Here is a 19,218-nt window from a genome sequence, read left to right on the forward strand (position 1 = left end):
TTATTAATTATTTTTATCCATTTAATATGTTGCGAAATTTAATATTTTTTCCGCAATTATTTTTCAAAATATTTTTGCTGATGAAATATTCTGACACTAAAATTCTAACTATTATATCTTGTAAGATACTAAATTAATCGCTTTGTCCTTTCTTTCTCTCTTAATTTTGATAATTGTTTTAATATTTTTCATGTATAATTTCAAAAATACGTGTTATGCATGAAATTCGAACGGTGTTCTGTCCCTGCAAATATTTAACTGCATTTATTTGTTCCATCATTAAAAGCCAATTAATGAAAATTCTACAAATCTTTTAATAATTTTCAACAATGTAATGCATTTTTCAATAATATTTTGCGAGTACGGAATCTTTAATCACACCTAATTTGAATAAATTTGCAAATATATTAGATATGATGAATTATATCATTTGCGATTTACTTCCTATTAGCTCGTTCTTCCTTGTAGTTCATAATGCTTACATGAACGGCCGCGGTGACTTGGTGGTAAGGTCTCGGCTTCGAAACCGGCGGGCTTCAGGCTCGTGACCACATTCCACCTAAGAACCGTCATGGAAGCGGGTCTGGTACACGTTAAATCCGTCCACGCCAAACGTCCCCCTGTTGGTGTGGTGTGGAAGCTTGGAGATAGTATGACGGCTCAGGTATCGTCCTCGTCATCTGACAGCGGTTCAAAATTGCGAGGTTCGTCCCAAAGTAATCCTAGTGTTGCTTTAAAACGGGACATTACTATAATTAAAATAAACTAAAAAAAAACTAGAGCATGCTTACATGAGGGAAGTAAACTAAGTGACGCCAATTTATTTTCGGAATGGAATGCATATTTTTAATAAGGAATAAAAAGACAAGTTGTAATACAGGAAAGAATAATATGTAATTAGATGTTAGGTAATATGGATTGTTAAGTTTTTCACTCAATTCTAATGCAATATGTCTGGGAAAAGTTTTTCTATATCAATATTAATTGCAAACTGTTTTGTAGTAATTATAATTGTTTAAGAGAGATAATTGTAATTAAATGCATCGAATATACCAAAGGAACAAGCCGGTATCCGAAGGTATCTAGTTAAAACCAAATTTCGATTCATCAAGTGTAGATGATATTCAAAATTTAAAGAAAATATAATAACGATAAAGCAAATTATAATTGAACAAAGCAAATGACACTTTTAGAACTTCAATTATTGGGAACAATATGTAGCTTTAATTAAAAAACTAATTCCAAATGAAAGCATCATTTGTTATAATTTCGGGAAAAATTGATTGTAAGATTTCATAATGTTTACCCTTTTCACGACGGGCGTAACCGAGGTCTTCGGTTGACTTTAAATAAAGTGATATTGTTCAAAAGTGTTCTCTTCTTAAGCCTATAAACGTGACAAGTTTGGTGGAGGCGCCGGGTAACTTCTCAGTCTGGAAGCGGAAGAAATACGGCGAAGCCGCAGACTCTTAAATCTTCCTCCGGAATTTGGACCTTTCGTTGTTGCCCCACGAAAACTACCCAATCGCACGGAAATGCCGGAAGGAGAAGAAAAACCTCAACCTATTCTGATTTCTCCTGCCCTAATAAGGGAGCCTAAAAAGCCAACAATTTTTACAGGGGATCCTGAACAAGATCCAACCAAATGGATGAAAGAATACCTTAGAGTATCGAAATTTAATCAATGGGATGACACACTTTGCTTAGCTAATGTATATTTTTTCCTGGATGGGACCGCACGGACTTGGTTTGATAATAACGAAGATAAACTGAACTCGTGGGCCGAATTTCAAGAAGAACTGACAAAAACCTTTGGTGATACCCAACTGTAAATAAGGCGAGCAAAAGATCGTCTGAAAGGCCGAGCGCAAAATACTGGTGAAGCTACACAATCCTACATTCAAGACGTACTAGGACTTTGCAACCAAATAGATCCAAACATGTCCGACGAAGAAAAAGTGTCCCACCTAATGAAAGGAGTTGCAGAAGATGTGTACCAGGCACTGTTACCTAAAGAGGTAAAAACGACAGTCGATTTCATTAAATGTTGCCAGTACATCGAGGAAATGCAACAAAAAAGAATTAGACGTCAGAAGTTTTCTCGTTTACCCAATGTTATTCCCATAGCTTCCGTGGACGAGGAGCAACCGTTAACATCGCTGATACGCAAAATTGTTCGGGAAGAAATACAAAGAATGACTGCACCACAAGTCGAAAGCCAATATTCCGAACTACAATCCATCGAAAGCATCGTACGAGAGGAAATCGAGCAATCGTTGGCTCCTATATCTCGTGAAAACTTGGGAAGAGTCGCTCAAGCACCTAACCGCCGCATGCAACCAATATATAGTAGGCCTGCCCAGATTTCATGGCCTCAACAGAACCAGATGCCGAGGAAAACTGACGTATGGCGTACCACCGACAATCGGCCAGTCTGTTTCCATTGCGGCCGCCCAGGTCACGTAGTACGCTATTGCAGAGATAAAAGATCTTCATTTGTTGACCAATTCAGGAACGACAGACGTGACTCTACATCTTACCGGACATACAATCGTACCGCTGACATCAATCGGGAAACGGGCAGAAATCCTTCACCAAGTCCAAGTCGAGGATGATCGCCTACCCGCCGTTATAGATCGCCGTCTCCCTACAGAAGATATAGCCAGTCGCCGAACCGCCGAAATGAGGAAAACTAAGTTCCGCGACCTGTGTTGGAGGTGAGGCCGCGATTTCTCAGAATCCTCCATTTGTCGCTAAATTGCACGGGAATCGCATCGACGTTCTTCTTGACGACCATCCCGGCAAAGCGCTGGTAGACTCTGGTGCATCTTTTTCTGTCGTATCCGAAGCATACCGGCGGAAACGGCGGAAAGTCATGTTCCGCGACTCGGAAAACATTATTCTGAAGGTCACCGACAGCAATTATGCAAAGCCGTTAGGAACTTGTGTCTTTCAACTTACCATAAATGACCGAACACAGCCCTACCAGTTCATTGTTATGCCGAATTGCAGCCATGACATCATTTTGGGTTTTGACTTCTTAAAAGCATCACAAGCTGTCTTGGACTGTGGCCGAGCTGAATTCGCATTTGATGACGTTTTTCAAGAACAGACGGCGCCTCAGACTTTCAACTTGTATGCCGTTTCGGACTTTATTATACCTGGTTGTTCCTTCAAACGTATTATAGTGCAAACACCGGATGTACATGACGCCACTGATTTAGTTGTGGAAGGGAATAAAAGTCTAAGCATCAATCAAGGAATTGCCATTCCCTCCACTATAGCCTCTTTTTTCCAAAACAAGGGTATGCTCTGGGTGGCCAATGGGCAAACACAAGCACGCTACATCCCAAGAGGCATGTGTGTTGGTTACGCTAATTCTTTCAGCACCGACGGCCTAAATACTGTGAGCGAAGTGCTTCATTTGCCGATGTGGAAGTCTCGACGTACACTGACCCAATCGACTGTTCCCAAATGATGGCCGCGACCCTGAGTGCTGAGCAGCGGAAGCAGATGCAAAATCTGCTGCGAAATTTTCAAGATTCATTCCATGGTGGACCACAGCGCCAAAACCGCAAGATCAACGTAAAACACAGGATAAACACCGGAAACCACCCTGCGATCAGCCAACGACCTTATCGGGTATCGCCAGTGGAGCGACGCATAATCAACGACGAAGTCGATAAGATGCTGATGCGAGATATTATTCAACCATCGGAGAGTCCATGGTCGTCTCCAGTGGTGATAGTTCGTAAGAAAGATGGCAGCTGGCGTTTCTGCGTGGACTATTGTCGTCTGAACCGAGTTACTAAAAAAGACGTCTATCCCTTACCCAGAATCGACGACATTTTGGATTGCTTGAAAGGAGCTCAATACTTCTCATCGATGGACCTGCACTCGGGGTATTGGCAAATCGAAGTGGACGAGGCAGATAGGGAGAAAACGGCCTTCATCACTAGTGAAGGGCTATATGAATTCAAGGTAATGCCGTTAGGATTGTGTAACGCACCCGCAACGTTTGAAAGAACTATGGACAATTTATTACGTCACTTAAAGTGGAAGATGTGCATCTGCTACTTGGACGATATAATTGTATTTTCGAAGACCTTTTCTGAACTTTTGCATCGGCTGCATTGCGTACTTTCTTGCATACAGGAAGCCGGACTTACCTTAAACCCGAAAAAGTGCCATTTCGGAGCCAAGCAGATCAAAATACTTGGACATCTTGTTTCCGGAAAAGGCGTGAAACCTGATCCCGATAAAGTGTCCGCTGTCACCAACTTTCCTACACCGAAGACTGTGCACGATGTAAGAAGTTTCATGGGACTGTGCTCTTATTACAGACGGTTCATCCAAAACTTCTGTTTTCGGGCTAAGCCTCTCCAAGAGCTCTTAAAAGGGGACGCTAAATTCTGCTGGAATAAAGCTCAAAAAGACTCGTTCAGAGACCTTAAATCAGCATTGACTTCGCAACCTGTGTTGGCACTTTTCGACGAAGACGCTCCCACCGAACTGCATACCGACGCCAGTGGGTACGGTATTGGAGCTGTGTTAGTCCAGCAGCAAGACGGAAAGGAAAGAGTCATTGCATATGCTTCAAGGACCCTATCCAAAGCAGAGCAAAACTATTCGACCACTGAAAGCGAATGAATGCCTTGCAGTTATATGGGCGATAGCAAAATTCCGTCCATATCTCTTTAAAATAATTACGGATCATCACTCGCTATGCTGGTTAGCTATTTTACGAGATCCTTCTGGTCGATTAGCAAGATGGGCTTTGAGGCTTCAGGAATATGACGTCTGTATTGTTCACAAAAGCGGAAAGAAGCATGCCGACGCTGATAGTCTGTCCCGAAATCCTGTGCCTGACGACAACGTGCTGAAAACAGAGACCCTGGCGGCAATGATTGATTTGGTGTCGGAACAACGTCGCTATCCATCACTGGCCCAGCATATCAAGGCTTGCGAGGAGTCGCCAGATTTATCAAGTTCGGGGTTCTCTATAGTGAATGACATACTCTGCAAGAAAAATTTTGACCCATCCGGAAAACAGTGGCTTCCAGTCATTCCTAAGAAAATGCGGTTAGAAATCCTTCGTCATTTTCACGACGAGCCTACAGCTGGACATCTTGGATTTTCAAGGACGTACGATCGTCTTCGGAGGAGGTTCTTCTGGCCCCGACTTTTTCGAAGCGTGTGCCATTACGTAAGGCATTGCAGGGAGTGCCAAAGACGGAAGACGGTTCCTCTGAAGCCACCCGGATACTTGGTTCCCCTACCTCCAACCGAAGTCCCGTTCGAGCGTGTAGGGATGGACCTGCTTGGTCGATTTCCGAAGTCGCAAGAAGGAAATAGGTGGATAATCGTGTGTACGGATTATCTTACACGATACGCCGTCACAAAAGCCATTCCCACTGCAGAAGCACCAGAAGTAGCAAAGTTCTTCGTGGAAGAGATTCTTCTAACTCACGGAGCCCCTAGAACCATTATCACGGACCGAGGTCAAATTTTCCAGTCAAAGCTCGTAGCCGAAATTAACAATCAATGCAACGTGGTGCATAGGATGACTACCGCCTATCACCCGCAGACCAATGGACTCACGGAACGCTTCAACAAGACGTTAGCGGATATGCTGTCGATGTACGTCGATATCGAACATAAAACATGGGACCTAATTCTGCCGTTCGTCACTTTTGCTTATAATACGGCTAAACAGAGCACCACTGGGTATACTCCATTCTTCCTGACATTTGGGCGGGAAGCCGAAACTACACTTGATACTATGTTCCATCACCCAATCGAGGATACAGGACAAGACTATGTCACGGGGCTAGTAACCCGCGCAGAAGAATCGCGTCAGTTGGCTCGAATCCGCACCTTTGATGCCCAAGAGAAAGACCGACGTCATTATAATTCAAAACATCGCGCAGTGCTGTATCGGCCTGGTGACTTAGTGGGGATCTTTATTCATATAAGGAAGGTGGGCCACTCCGAAAAGCTTCTCAAGAATTATTTCGGTCCGTATGAAGTCCTGCGTCAACTTTCGGAGGTCACTTACGAGGTCCAGGACTTTGATCCAAATTCTAGGAGACGTAAGTCAAATGACATTGTTCATGTGCTGAGGATGAAGCCCTCCTACGCTCCAGAAGCCCAAGAGGATATATTTTCAGATTCCACGACCGTGGGACAGGACATACGGAATCCTGATCTAGACGAAGTGGATTTTCACAAGACGACCCCGCCCTATACCGGACCCATGACAAGATTACGCTCTAAGGACCTTCGTCTATAACATCGAGACGCTGTTCTCTTGAGGAGGTAGGTAGGTAGGTATGGTTTATTGGCACAAGAGCCATGTGAGGCCATACTGCGCCAGTCATATGGTTTAATTTAAGAGCACATTAATATGAACTAAATCGATCAATTATAAATTAATACCAACTAAGATAAACTGTATATAGTATAAGCGATGTAGCAATCAACTAATAAAATTTTAAAATTTATGAATCTCAGGAAAAAATAATTATGAAACGGTAAAAGTGTGATATTAATGATACGACTCCATAAAAATGCAATAACAGACGATAAAATGTTTAAAGGCAATTAGATGCAAGTAAAAAGGTGAATTGCTTTTAAAAATGTAAAAATATTTGGGTGGTATTTCTCACCCACCAAGTCGGTTAGAGTTACGGATGATGTATTGAAAAAGCTGACACGATGGGGATGGTAGACAGGACATTCAATTAAAACATGCTTAATACTTAAATCAACATGACACGTCTGACACATTGGTGCCCTTTCGCCAAAGATCAGATGTTTGTGAGTATAGCGCGTATGTCCTATACGGAGGCGTGTTAGCTTGACATCTACCTCACGGATAGGAAGAGGTGGCCACATAGCAATGGATGGCATGACAGAGTGCAATTTATTGTGGGTCAATAAATCCCACGTTTCTTGCCAAGTAATCAAAACACGACACGCCAATAGTCTCTTGATATCACAGTATGGGAGTTCTTGGTTTAGGAAGGAGGATGCAGATTTAGCTAAAGAATCCGCCATCTCATTCCCAGGGATACCAACATGACTTGGCACCCAGCTGAAAATGACATTAAAACCATCGATCTTCAAATGACTCAAAGTAAACAGAATGCTATTAGCAATCGGGTGCATCTTATTGTGGTAGTGAGAAAGAGTTTCTAATGCACTCATGCTATCGGTATAAATAATAAAATTCCGTTGAGCCAAGGAGGAAATTTCCTGGAGAGCATAAAAAATAGCTACTAGCTCAGCAGTGAATACAGAACAGTACTTATGTATACGATAGCTCAGAACACCAGATGGGAGAACAATGCCACAACCAACATGATCAACTGATTTGGAACCGTCAGTGAATATTGGTGTAAATGAAGAATACCGACAGCGATGATAGTTAAATAGCTGTTGAAAAACAACTGGAGCAGTTGAATTTTTGTCGAATCCTGAGAAGGGATTCAGAAAGGAAAATTTCGGGATATCCCAGGGTGGAAAAGAAAAGAAATCATGCGGTTTTATGGAAACTTCATTAATATCTAAATCGTGGAGAATTGCTTTGATCCTCTCAGTAAATGGGAGAATGTGAGAGGATCGGGCATCATAGAGTCTTCGAAGACCAACTGGTAAAGTTGTTTGGGAAATGGGATGATTTGACAGAGACTTTGTTCGAAAATGATAAAGGGCAGATAGCTTCTTTCGTCTTAGATAAAGAGGTAGTTGGTAACAAATAGCATACAGGCTCTCTACCGGGGAAGTTCGGAATGCTCCTGAGCAGATCCTTAAAGCAGAATGGTGAATGGTATCCAAATGCCGCAAAACAGATGCACGGGCTGAACCGTATATCATACAAGCGTAATCTAATCGAGAGAGAATTACTGCTTGGTAAATACGGAGTAGGGAGGTTCGATCAGCTCCCCAAGATGTTCTGGATAGTACCTTCAAAATATTTAAGGACATCTCGCACTTCTTCCTCAGGTATAAGATATGAGGAAGGAAAGTCAGTTTATGATCGAAAACCACTCCCAAAAATCGTATCTCGTTCACAACAGGAATAGAAACATTCTCAATGCAAATATTCGGATCTGGATGAATCCCTCTCTTCCTGCAAAAATGTAGACAGCGACTCTTCCCAGGAGAGATAGCATATCCATTGCCCTTGCACCATGCCACTACTTTATTCACGGCATTTTGTAATTGCCTCTCAATTAGGCTCATGTTACTACCTTCATAAGAAATCTGCAGGTCATCCACGTACAAACTACAAGATACAGAAGAAGGCAAATGATTAAGGATTTGGCTGAGATGAAGGATAAAAAGTGTGACACTGAGGACACTTCCCTGTGGGACTCCCTCAGTTTGAATAAAATGATCAGAATAAAAGTTTCCTAAACGAACTCTAAAAGTACGATGCGATAAAAAATTCTGTAAAAAAATTGGCAGGTTGCCCCTAAAACCAAAGTTGAAAAGTGTTGAAAGTATGCCAAAGCGCCAAGCACGGTCATATGCCTTCTCCATATCGAAGAATATGGAGACAAGGTGGTTCCTTCTGACAAATGCGTTTCGTATCTTAGTTTCCAGCAATACGAGGTTATCGAAAGTAGATCTACCTCTTCGGAAACCACTTTGCAACGGAGAGATGCATACTTGTTTTTCCAATTCGTATACTAGTCGAACATTGACCATGCGCTCAAAAGTTTTGCAAAGGCAGCTCGTCAGAGCAATTGGCCTGTAATGCAGGGGGTTGGAGGAATCCTTACCGGGTTTTAGGATTGGAATCACAATAGCTTCGCGCCATTGTGAAGGGAACTTCTGCTCAGTCCAAATTCTGTTGAATAACTCTAACAGATTAGAAAGGGAAGTGGTATTCAAATGGCGAAGCATGTTATAGGTGATTCCATCTGGCCCTGGGCTAGTATCATTGGCTTGACACAGAGCCATTTCCAGTTCCGACATCGTAAATTCACAATTATATGCGAGGTTTCTTCTAGCATTAAAACGCAAAGGCAACCGTTCCGCGCGATTCTTAATTACCAGGAAATCAGGACTATAAGAATCTATTGCTGACACTTGTGCGAATGCTTGGCCGAGAGCATTGACAACTTCTAATGGGGCAGAATACATCACATTTCCGGTTTTTAAAACAGGAATGGAAGATTCGTTATAAATCCCATTAGCAGCTTTTACCTTCCTCCACAAAGTTTTACTGGGAGTATAATATTTCAGAGAAGAAACAAAGGATATCCAGGATTCCCTCTGGCTTTGACGGCGTATGCGACGAGCAAGGGCTTTGGCACGTTTAAAAGCAACGAGATTTTCCGTTGTTGGATACCTTCTAAATATGTTCCAAAGCTTTTTCTGATTTTTATAACTGTCACGGCAAGCTTCATTCCACCACGGTCTACGAAATTTCCTTAGACGTGGGGAAGATTTTGGTATAGTTACATTTGCGGCGTTCATTATAATATCAACGACATGTTGCACTGCTTCCGAAATGTCAGGAGTTTTGACCATAGTCTCTGTGATATCTGCCCGTTTCGAGAAAGCAGTCCAATCTGCCCGCTGGAATAGGAAACGTGGAGGACATGAAGTCGCACCACCTCTATCAGCTTGGGAGACTATTATAGGATAATGATCACTATTATAAAGCTCATTCCCGACTGTAAAATTCAAGAATGGAAGAAGCTCAGGAGAACAAATGGCCAAGTCCAGACTATGGAAAGTGCGTGTTGGTTCGTGGAAGTATGTTTCCTCATCCTTATTGAGCAGACAGAGACAGTTATTAGAAATAAACTGTTCGATCTGTCGCCCGCGAGAGTTCGTACTGTCCGAACCCCACAAAGTACTATGCCCGTTGAAATCGCCAAGTATGATAAATGGCTTAGGAAGTTGATTCACTAAGTTGTCAAGATCTTGAGGATCTAAGTTGTCAAGATATCATGAGGTGGTAAATATATACAACAGACTGTGACCAATGTTCGAGTGTGAACTTGTACAGCCACATCCTGTAGTGAAGTGTGTAGAATAAGTGGTGTGCTTGGATGCAAATTCGAAGTAAAGATACAGACGCCTCCCGAACTATGATGTCCAGTGTCTGCATCTTTTCGCACACAGTTAAAACCACGCAATTTTATGGGAATGCTAGGCGTCAAGAAAGTTTCTTGAACACCGAACCAGATTGGATGAAATTTGTTAATAATGGACTTGATATCATAAAGTTTAGATCTAATGCCGCGACAATTCCATGAAAGGAAGGTACCCATTAAGAAAGTTTTTTAATTTTTGAAATAGTAGGGTCAGTGGCCTGAATAGGAGTGACTTCGCAAGTCATTGCAAAGTCATTATCATCCTCATCAGATGGATGTAGGGAGATGTGATCGGGACTTCTAGGTAAGCCACCAAAGATGCTTGGTAAGTCCTTTTGAACTATGCCCTTTCTTGCCAGTCCCAGAGCTACAGAACTCTTAATATGGGATTTTTTAAGGGTCGATGTCAGTTGTTTTGGTGATAGACCACGTTTAGAAAGCTTTAGCTGGAGTGATTTCTGCATTTTTGATTTTAATTTGGGCTTTTGGGATATATGTGTTTCAGTTGGATTGTTTATTGATGGTTCGGTGTCGGAGTCGCATGACTTTTCACTGTGAGTTGCTTGGGAAGTAAATTTAGCACAGTTTGTACATGTACAGTTTTTGCAAAATGTATTCTGAACAACCGAGGCATAGCTTTTCCCAGGTGATGGTGTTCTAGCGAGAATTTTCCGTCTCGCTTCAGGGTACGAAATTTGCTCTTTCGTTTTGAGCGTTATTATTTCTTTTTCCATTTGCCAACGTGGACATGATCGTGAAAAGGAGGTGTGGGCGCCATCGCAGTTAACACACTTTTCCTGTGCGCTACACTGCTGGCTGTCATGTCCCTTCTCTGCACAACGGGCGCAAGTGAGTGTCCCGCGACAGGCCATTTTAGAGTGCCCAAAACGTTGGCACTGGAAACAACGCAAAGGATTCGGAATGAAAGGTCGGACCGCCAATTTCAAGTAACCCACTTTAACCGATTCTGGCAAAGACGGGTTTTTAAATGTAAGAACAAGGTGTTTCGTGGGGAGGAGCTGCCCATCTCGTCGTATTGAAATACGACGTACATGTATAACTCCTTCAGGCTGAAAATCTTTCATAATTTCTTCAATTGTTGAATTGAATAACTCTCCACATGTTATTACACCTTTCGAGTTATTAAGTGAGTTATGGGCACTTACAGTGATTGGTATTGTGGCTAAAGCTTTCAGTTTTACGATTTTATTAGCTTGCTGTTTAGATGAAACTTCAACGAGCAAGTCTCCAGAGCGGAGTTTCCGAATTGAAGCGACTTCACCAAGTGTACTATCGATGGCTTTTTCAACCAAAAACGGTGAAACAGAATGAAATGTTTCTTTGTCTTCCGATATTCGTTTAATGACAAAAAAGTGATCAAAGTATTTGTCTTTGTTGAAATGAAAATTTTGTTTTGTTTCTTTTTGTTGCCCACTGAAGGGAGATTTCCGGGAGGAGCCCATACGATATTGATGATGATTCGGGCCCGACGGCACCGCCCACCACGGAGCCCAACAAGGGAAGGCAGCCACCGGCTCTGGATATTTCCAACCTCGGTACTTACCCTAGTGCTAATCGGTACCTATACGCTGGGAGCTACCCCCGGGGACAGTGACCACCCTTAACGCCAAGCCCAAGGAGTAGCCCCTTCGCTTGATCCCTAGCAAACTAACCACTCGGGTGGCTAGCGACCAGCCGATTGATACACCGGGGACCACAGTGCACCACCCGTCTAATGGGTCGCCACGCACGGCAAACACGTGGGGGTATTTGCTGTCCATGAGAAGCAGGAAGCAAACAGAGCGGCGACAGCTTCTCATGGAGAGCTCCCTCGCCTACCCTCGAGGGAAAGAAAAAAGGAGACAGCAGAAGACGTAGTGGAGTAAAACGTAAAGGGAGTAAAGATCCCTGGGTACCTCGGGATTGGGACACCCGTACTCACCTATAGTAGGTGAGCCCCTGAGGGGGTTCTCTTGAGGAGGAAGCAATGCAACGAAGCTAGCCACATGTCTCCGTGGCTCGTTGATAAGACATCGGACTGCGGGCAAAGAGATTGCTGGTTCGATCCTCGGGAAAAAATTTGTTATTTATTAATTTATTTTCCTTTCAGTTCTTCCAGAAGTTTCTGGAATATTCAATTATAATTTCCTTAATCCTTGTACGTCATTTCCTCTTCAGTTAGTTCTAGGAATGTTCTAGAACATTCTACATGTGCATATATATAAGAGCTTGGTTTGTAGTAACCGAGGTCTTTGGTTTACTTTAAATAAAGTGATATTGTTCAAAAGTGTTCTCTTCTTAAGCCTATAAACGTGACAATATATATAATGTATGTATATGTATCATCAGCAAACATCTCTCACAGCCGAGCGTATTACCCGTACATTTCTGGAAATCGAACCCATGGGACAGTGATGCATATATGCATTCTAAACTGGAACATTTTTAAACGCAACTAACTGGCTCCCAGTTTCATTACTTATTAAATAATTATAGTTTTAGTACCTTGACTTTCAGTTTGCTCATATTCAGCCTTTGGTAGCTGTAGCGGGGAAGGGGGGGGTGTAAGAGTAATGTAAATAAACAGAGCTGAGTTGTGTAACTTTCCACTTGATAGAATCATTCCCGTTTCTGGTGTCGCTCCGATTTTTTTTTACTCTGTAACTGTAACTAGTCTTTTTCGGTTTAACTGTTAGTTATGTTTAATTTCTGTAGCTTTCGGATACATTTCGAGCACTTCTCTTTTTATTACGGAAAACCTTGGTTTCGGTTTATTATGGCAAGAGAATGCGATTTGTCAAAGAAAGAATGTGCTCATATTATGAATGAACTAATATTCTGAAAAGGTAGAAAACATGTCGACGTTAGAACTTAAATTTTATTTTTTTAATTTTTTTTCAAAGTTAGTCTTAATGACGCCAAACCCCCGTCCTGTGGAATCATTCCTTTCGTGTACGCTCCGTCCTGTGCGTGCGTCTAGGATAGAGGCCCCCAGTCCCGAAAGAGTTATATTTATAAATATGAAATATATTAAAGGTTGAGAAGTAGAAAATAACAAAAATAAATAGGATTTTGAGAACACACGCTGTTATTGGAGAACAGATCTTTCTTAAAACTATAAAATGTCGACATAAATTCAAAATTGTAAAAAATAAGACTTCGATGAAATCCTATACAAAAATTATGATCTATCGTAAGAAAGAGAGTTACTATATATTTACGAATAGTTAAAACGCATCTTATAGTTATTAAAAGCTCTATTATCTAAGTAAATTTCTGACAATATAAAATTTGTTTACGGTTTTATTTTGATATTCCTGCATATTGGTGGGGTTTTTCCCTAATTTTTAGTAAATAATGATATTCTGTTGACTTCATACAGTAAAGCACTTTCTGTTTCAGATATTTGAAACAATGAGCCAGCGTGACCCTGGTTGTGGACCTGGTGGTGGTCGAACGACAGATGATGTTCTTCACAAAGCGGGTATTGTGATTGCTACAAATAAATACAACCCGAATTCAAGAGGTGAATTATTCTAATTCATTTATTGCAAATTTATCTTCATAACTTAAAAGTAATTTTTCAGAAATATATTGAATGATTCAAATTAAAGTATTTCTGTTTGAGACGCCCTGGTAAGAAAACTAGCCGACATAACGTCTTAATATTTGGAGAATATACATTTCAGGCAATGAGAAACTGACTAGTTCAATAAAAAAAAGGACACTGGGTGAAATGCGAGGCTGCTATCGATTTAACGTAATAAATATGAAACATGATACCAATAATAAAGGACCGAAAACGATGTATCTGTAATAAACACCATTATTGCAATACTAATGCAGAAATTTCACTGGATAAATGACAATTCAAATATCCGACAATGCGAGCTGCTCTGGAGAACAAACTTTGCATAATAAGCGAACAAAAGGTCGTTTGTAACAGATAAAAAGCTGGGCGTACAGGTTCCAAGAATTCTTAGGCCACGAATCCTCGCCAGGTTCAACAAATACCCTTGCATCCATCGCATTTTACTGTTTGGATCGACTTCACTGCGACCTTTATGATTGGGCCAGTTTTTTTTAAGGAAATCACTTCGTAGGGAACCAACAAGCTATTTCGTAACCGCAACACGTTATCGGGATATGTTGCAAACTTTTGACATTCCAGAACTAAAGCAACGTGGATGCCTCACTACAACAATATTTTAACAAGATAGTGCCTCCTCACAGAGAAGTGTGGCTCAAAAATTGCTGCTATGTCATTTTACTGAGGATCACATTGCATTTCCTACAAGATTGCCTCCACATTCCCCTGACTTAACCCCTTGTGATTTTTCGCTGTAGTGTTACCGGAAAGGTCTTCATACATGTACGGAAAGTTAAACTCTATCTGTTACATTGCTGTTGTGAATCATGTTATAACATGATGTGACATGTTAACCCTAAAGCAAGATAGGCACAGTGAAAGCCAACTGTGAAACTTCTGTTTGCTCTTTTTGCTGTGTTTCATTTGTTACTCTCCTTAAGATTTCTGTAGTAACGAATTTTTGTGTTATGCAGCAAAATTTATTACATTTTTATATCATATTTTGTCCTTTATTGTTAGTTTCATGTTTCATATTTCTTTCCTTAAACCTATCGCATGGCTACATTTCATCTAGCGGCACTTGTTTTATGCTAATTTATTGCCCCAATAAATTTCAGATTTCCTGAATTGTACAGGGTGTCCCATAAATATTGGGACAAACTTTAAGGGGAGTTAGGGTACATCACAAGGATTCAGATTTGCATAGCAACCCGTGGGCGGAAACGCCATGAGAAAGTAGTGTGACAGGCACAAGAAATGAAGAGACACAAGATTGAGATCATCTGAAATGTTTATTTGTCAAAGATATTAAATGTGCTGTGGTACATAATATTTGAAAATGTCACAAAAGACGTTCAAAGTTTCCACCATTGTCAGCGATGCGTGCGTTACACCGTCGGACCACAGACTGGGGAACTCTCTCAAATACACCCGGATTTTGTTGGATATCCGCAGCAGCACAGACGATTCTTGCAAATATATCCATTTCTGAATCCACAGGTGTTGCGTACACAGCATTTCTCAGTGCACCCCAAAGAAAGAAATAGATGCTGTTTAAATCAGGAGAGCTTGGTGGCCAGGGAAGTGGTACACCACGACCAATCCATCGGTGACCAAACACCTGATTCAAATGTTCACAAACACATCTGCCATAATGAGGAGGTGCCCCATCATGTTGAAACCACATATGGTGTCTGATATGTTGTGGCACAGGGTCAAGTAATGTTGGTAGAACCTCTTGCAAAAAGATGAGATATTGTACAGGTGTTGGTGACGATGGCAACAAATAAGGTCCGACTAAGACGTCACCAACAACACTAGCCCAAACATTCACTGAAAAGCGATGTTGGGCAGCATGTGGTCTTATGCCATGGGGATTCTCGCCAGCCCATAAATGTGCATTGTGATAGTTGAACATCCCATCTAGCGTTAAGTACGCTTCATCCGTCATTAAAACGTTAAGATGAGAAATTCGCATCTTGGCAATATTGATCGAGATACCACCTTGCAAGACGTTCACGAGGAGGATAATCTGCGTGGAGCAGTAACTGTGGGCTTTGCAGATGGTATGGGTGTAAGCCTTCACGTTGCAAAACACGATGAACACTATTCCGAGATCCTCCAGCCGCAGTAGCGACGGCTCGTACGCTGGCACTCGGATTCCTTCTAACTGTATCCAACACATTTTCTTCCATCCTGGGAGTTAAAGTCACTCGTAACGACCCATATTCACACAAATTGTGATGCAAATTACTGAACATCCGGCGGTCCGGTGCATCTCTCTGTGGGTACTTTTCCCGATACCTTTCAGCCGCTCTTGCATTTCCTTCTGCCAATCTATAAATCAGGTGCATATCTGCCCGTCCCATGTTCTTAAAACGTTCCATACTCCTCTGCGGGCGATCGTGGCTCCAATGACTGAGAGATTGCAGGTCTGCTTCTTTAAACGCCACCTAGCGCCGAATGAAGGCGTTTCGGACCACAGGTTGCTATGCAAATCTGAATCCTTGTGATATCCCCTACCTCCCCTTAAAGTTTGTCCCAATATTTATGGGACACCCTGTATATCCTCCAAATATGAAGGCGTTACGTAGACTGGTTCTCTCACCAGGCGTCCCAAACTTTAATTTGAATCACCCTCTATATTTCTATCATTGAAGTTCACCTATTCAGATCCTCTTACTGTTGAAATTATTCATAAAAATATTGTGAATGATTGAATAAATAGACATTTAGCTAATTTAAAGAATTCGCTCCAAATATGAACGCCAGATGGCGCTTAAGAATAAACGAGTGGAATTGGTATCTCCAAAACTTTCTCGACCCTTATGAAAATTTTTGGTTTTTGGGTAAGGCAGAGATGTATAAAAGCAGAAATAAGACTTGAATGGTATTGGCATACAATTATTATAAATCGATTGGCGTTTTATAACGATGCATGCCAATAGCGTACCTTTGGCGAAAATCAAACATTTTTACAGAATCTAACTAGGATCCTTGGTGTGATTTTTGAAGATTCCTCCTTGGTATGAGGTTAATAATATCCGGAAACTGAATTTTGTGACTTAAAAGTGTTTTTCCTAATCGACTGAAGCAAAAGTCTGACAAAGAGTTACCAAAAAGTGTAGTTACAAAATCACATACCAAATTTAAGTCACTGCGTTTTTATGTTATAGTGTTTGCCTGTTTCTAAAAGTTCCAGATAGACAATCTCTTGTTGAATTTGGCAAAATTCTTAATACGTTTGTTCTATAAATGTTAAATCTGTGTGTCGAAATTTAGCCTCCTTACTATTTCCATTTTATAATTTTAGTTTTAGTTTATCGTTTTATTATTTTAGTTTATATTCGAACAAGACAGACAGACTTCCTCCAAATGGGTTTGCTCAACATATGATAAAAATCTGTCAACTTATTGTAAAATTCCTATATTAAATCTCCTCATCTAATTGACAGTATTTTTAGTTGCTTTGTCCCAGACAAATCAATGAACAGACAAAATGCCAAAAATGCATTTTTCAAACTCATGAAGGTCTAAAACATGGAAATTCGCCAAAATCTCGAGTTCGAAATTTTCGACGAAATATTTGATCTGTATCTCGTATACATAAAAATGAAGTAAAATAGAAAAACGTGTTGCTATAGAAATTTATATTGCAAAAAAGAGGTATAGGCAAAAAAGAGTCAATTTTTATCATTTAAAAATTTTGCATAAGGAAATAACAGCTATTCCATTTACGTGTAATAAGCATGTTTTTTATAATTCAGATAATTTTTCAACATTTTTATTTAATATGAATTTGTAAATATCCAATTATGAAATTTTTTTTTCACTCCTTGATGTACTCAATGAAAATTCATTTTTTTGCGACCGAATCTGCCTAGGTTATAAAATTTCGAATATCGCTATTTAAGACGAGATTAGGTCACCTCTAGGAAAATTCTTCCATCAAAATACAACGTTTTCTTAACTTCACCATCTATTGTTTCAATATAACCAAATTCAAAGTTTTATAACTCGATAAGTTTTGACCGCACTAGAGTGGGAGTTTTTGAATGCTAGAGCTTGCAGAATATTCAACTAAAAATGATTAATAGTATTGGGAGAGTATATAAAAATTCAGATTTAAAATTTTTTGATATTTCCTCTAGTGGGTCAAATAACATAAAATATTATTCTTTTTAAGGCCATTTAAAGAGTTTAAACTGTATTTAGAAAAATAGGCCAAAAATGCAAGGGTCAAGATTAGAGTAGAAATAGGATCATACAATTCCTGCTATAGCTTGCTTTACAATTCTTGACAACGCATAGATCTATTTATGAATATTTTGACATTATTTTACGATATGATATCAGAAATTAATTGCAATAATTAATTGCTAATCGTATAATTAATTGCAGAAATCAATTGCTAATCGTATAATTTTCTGTCAATGTTTACCGAAATTTTACTGTCAAATAATTTTATTTGATCATTCTAGTTACAGCTACTTCATGTGCCTCCATCAGCAAACAAAGAAGAAAACTTGCTGCTGAAATCAGTAAGTACTATTTTTAATACGTGTAAAATTAAAAAAGCGTTTTACATTCTACGACACAGAAAGTATATCTACACTGCGTAAAAAAAGTAGAAGAATTGTCGTTTACTGTAAATTTTCTTTTATATTTTTATCCTGGCCAATAGATTCTTATGAAGGTTTTATTTAACAATGTTTTCTTTATTTCCATGTAAAAATGAAATATTTACCACTGTTTACAATTAGAAAGATGAGAATTTACCATTTGCAGCGTGTAAAAAAAGTAGAAGGACACCTACTACATTTTTTTATTTGGTGGAATGTGCACGAGTAGAAGAGTAAATTTGTTACGGATTTCATCGCCGGGTTCTTTTGATAGTGGGTGTATGGTGTGAGAACACAATCAGCAGGCCTCAGTAGAAAACAATGACGACGTTTACACGAAGACACAATTACACAAAGACGACGAACACACAGACGAGAAATATTTACAGCCTAGGTGAACACAGGACAGCGCACAGCAGCATACTACAGACGACAGTAGTCCACAAGTAGTAATCGTCCACAGTACACAAAATGAGCAGACAGAATCCAGCAGGAGAGGGGTTCCTCGGAGCTTCGCTCTACTCCAACGGCTGAAATTCTCACTATCTATTCTCGTTTTAGCTGCCGACTCACTACTTCTCACAACTGATTATTACACACAATATACGACGCTGCCTCCACAGTAGACAACAGGACTCGATGCTCACAGCTCAGCAATAACTCCACACAACGTTGGCACTCCGCTGTTTCTTCGCTATCCTCTCTTGTCGGCGACTCCGACTACAATTACCGGCAGCTTGAGACTGCCGTCCTTTTATAGCTCCTGAGAGAAGGAACTAGAAGCTTCTAGACCAATCAGGCGTATCTGGGTTCCTAATGGACGGATCGACAAAATTCTCAAAGTTTCGAACATTATGTATTTTGTCTCCAAAGTCTCCAAGTCGCCAAATGG

This window comes from Argiope bruennichi, chromosome 10, assembly GCF_947563725.1.
Source record: "Argiope bruennichi chromosome 10, qqArgBrue1.1, whole genome shotgun sequence".
NCBI classification, from domain to species: Eukaryota; Metazoa; Arthropoda; class Arachnida; order Araneae; family Araneidae; genus Argiope; species Argiope bruennichi.